We start from the raw sequence: 3,785 nt of genomic DNA on the forward strand, positions 1-3,785 counted from the left end.
CTTGTGGGGTGATGCACTCAAAACTGCTGTTTATATTTTGAATCAAGTTCCTAGCAAGTCAGTTCCAAAGACTCCATATGAGTTGTATTTTGGAAGGACTCCTGCGCTGAAACATATGCGAGTTTGGGGTTGTAAAGCACAGGTAAAACCTTACAATCCACAACAGATGAAGCTTGATGCTAAAACTATTGATGGTTTCTTTATTGGCTATTGCATCGGATCTCGTGGGTACAGATTCTATTGTCCAAATCACACTACTAGGGTAATTGAATCTGACCGAGCTTACTTCTTTGAAGATGCCTTAGACAGTGGGAGCTCTGTGCCTAGGCACATTACCTTGCATGACGAAAGTAGTATTTTGCCTATGCCTATCTTGACAACTCCTCATGTTGACAGAAATAATGCCGTGGATCAGAATGAAGCTCAAGATGAACCACCTTTAGAGGGTGATAGGGACATGGTTGTTGAACCGAGACGGTCCCAAAGGGTTCGCAGGTCTGCTATTCCAGATGATTACATGGTATATTTGCAGGAATTTGATTCAGATGCTATTGATAGCTTAGACCCAATGTGTTACCAGGAGGCTATTTCTAGCTCGCATTCTTCTGAATGGTTGGAGGCTATGAGTGAAGAAATTGCCTCTATGTACCGCAATCACGTATGGGAGCTTGTAGAGCTACCAAAGGGGTTTAAACCAGTGGGTTGCAAGTGGGTCTTTAAAACAAAACGAGGAGCTAGGGGTGAAATTGATAGATATAAAGCCAGACTTGTAGCTAAAGGCTACAACCAGAAAGAAGGTATTGATTACACAGAAACTTCTCTCCGGTATCCACCAAAGATGCTTTTAGAGTGGTAATGGCTTTAGTTGCACAGCTTGATCTTAATCTTCACCAGATGGATGTCAAGACTGCATTCTTGAATGGCGATTTGTATGAAGAAGTCTACATGACACAACCTGATGGTTTTGTTGAATCTGGTAAAGAACATCTAGTGTGCAGATTAAAGAGATCCATCTATGGGTTAAAACAAGCCTCTAGGCAGTGGTATCTGAAATTTGATGAAGTTATCACCTCTCTCGGTTTTGTTGAGAATGTCTCAGATCAGTGCATCTATCAGAAGTTTGATGGGAACAATTTTGCCATTCTTGTTCTCTATGTTGATGATATCTTATTAGCCAGCAATTCAATAAATTTCCTCAATGAGATAAAGCACCTATTGTCTTGCCATTTTGACATGAAGGACATGGGTGAAGCCTCCTTTGTTCTTGGGATACAAATTCATCGTGATAGATCTCGTGGTATTCTTGGTTTATCACAGGCCACTTATATTGAGCGGGTACTTAAGAGATTCAAAATGGATTCATGTTCTCCTTCACCTGCTCCTGTACAGAAAGGTGAGCTGTTGTCAAAGTCACAGTGTCCCAAGGATGATAGGAAGAGGGTTGAAATGAGAAAGATACCATACGCTTCCGCTGTCGGCAGCCTTATGTATGTTCAAGTGTGTACTCGACCAGATATAGCTTTGCCATTGGAGTGCTGGGTCGATACTTAAATGATCCAGGTCTGGATCATTGGAAGGCTGCTAAGAAAGTTATGAGGTATCTTCAAGGTACAAAGGATCATATGTTGACTTACAGAAGGTCAAATTCTCTTGAGGTTGTTGGGTATTCTGATTATGACTTTAAGGGATCAGAAGATCTTGAGATTGTTGGCTTTTCAGATTCAGATTTTGCCTCTTGTCTGGATGATCGTAGATCCACGACTGGCTATATTTTCATGTTGTCCGGAGGAGCTGTCTCTTGGAAGAGTGTGAAACAGACACTTACGGCAGTTTCATCTATGGAAGCTGAGTATATTGCTTGCTTTGAGACTACACGTCACGCTATATGGCTGAGGAAGCTGATATCTGGCATGCACCTAGTTGAGTCAATATCGCGTCCTCTAACCATTTATTGTGATAACAAATCTGCAGTATACTATACTAACAATCACAGAAATTCTAGTCGTACAAAGCATTTTGATATCAAACTTATGTTTGTGAAAGAGAAAATTGCTGAGTCTCAAACCCGTGTGGTACACATTCCTGGTACGCAGATGCTTGCAGATCCGCTGACTAAGGGCTTACCTGTAGAAGTTTTTCAAAATCATGTAACTTGTATGGGTATTATGAATTCCTTTGATGCCCTAGTTTAGTGGGAGTTTGAGAACCTTCTTTGTTGCAATTTCTCTTTAGGCTTTGTTTTCTTCTGTGAGTTATGTTCAGTTCAGTTAGATGCGTCTATATCAGTTGTATCCCTATAGGATTCAATGATTCTGTTGTGGTACGCTATGCATGTCACTTGTTTCCCCATAGGAATCAGTGATTTATGCTGTTATCTTACTGAGCTGTGTTTGAAATAAAATTTTATATTTTACTCAATTATGAGATATTATATCACTTGTTTCCCCATAGGATTCAGTGATTTTGTGGGGTTTCATTTTCTGAATTTGTTTGTGGTTTGTTTATACAACTTGCTTAATTAATGCAATTCAAGTGGGAGATTGTTGGAATATTATTTATGAATTAGCATTAATTAATAAGCCCAATAAATTGGTCCTTATGATCTTGTGTGGACCGTGATAGGTGGACCACACAAGTGAGCCCAATGGGCAGAGGCCCAACCCACAACCCAGTAGCCGTCAGTTATTTCCTATCTCTTAACTGACTGAGTCAGAGATAATAGATAATATAATTATTTAATTATATTAATAAGGCGGTTACCGATCTGATCTATATAAGACGATTAGTCGGTAACCACAAAGATACGACTCATTTTCTTCTACTTCCATTATCTCTGAACTCTCTGAAGGCTCTGGGGACCTGAGGGTTGTGTACCTGCCTATACTCGAGGTAATCGAGATCTCTCTAGCACTTATGGATTCTTCAGGTACGCATACATTACTTTACTTATCTATATAAATTGAGATATTAACATACAACACAAATCACTTAGCCGAATTAGCTTTAATGGAACCTTTGGGTTGGGTGTCCTCACCACTGCCTTTTCTTGCTCTCTTTCTGGCTCAGGACTTGAGAATGTCACAACCAAGTGAAGGTCAGATTGTGTTGGCGGATGATCGTGAAGGCATTGGCTAATTAATTTGCTGCTACATGTTCCTTTAGTTTTTCAGTCTGTTGTTTATTTTCTATCAGTGTTGTTTTTTGGGTTGCAGCACTTGTTGTTTAAGTTCCATGTACTGATGTTTTTTTTTTTTGAAGGCTTGATCTCTTTTTGTTGAATGAAATTTCCTTGTTGGCCAAAAAGAAAAAGGTAAAAAATATTTAACTAGTCTTACATTTTCCATTAAGCACAACCCTTTCTCTTTCTTCAACTAGGAAGATTGCTCAATGTGAACGAAGTCAGTTAGGGGTAATTATTCTGTTAATAAAGGATAGCATCTCATCTCACAAGGCCCATCAATTGCTAATGCACCTTCACTTGACATCAATTGTAAGTTCTTATGAAAAATTGAACTGCCTTATCGTGCACTGCCATGTACTTGGAAGGTACTAAATGAAGCTATTCCAACTCCAGATATTTTGCAGAAGCATCATCTGCCAGTTTCTGCAATTTGTCCACTTTGTAATAATCATAGCGAGTCTTTGAATCTTATCTCTTTTGTGACTTTGCAAGAGCAATTTGTTATGTATCATCTTGTTTCTTCAGATTAGGTGATATGGAGAATGCTAGCAATTTCATCCCTTTTTGGATCAAGTTGGCACAGTCAATTCCATCTAATATGTAT

The sequence above is a fragment of the Prosopis cineraria genome, unplaced genomic scaffold, assembly GCF_029017545.1.
Source record: "Prosopis cineraria cultivar Desert tree isolate PC_DT_omini unplaced genomic scaffold, ASM2901754v1 PC2, whole genome shotgun sequence".
NCBI lineage: Eukaryota > Viridiplantae > Streptophyta > Magnoliopsida > Fabales > Fabaceae > Prosopis > Prosopis cineraria.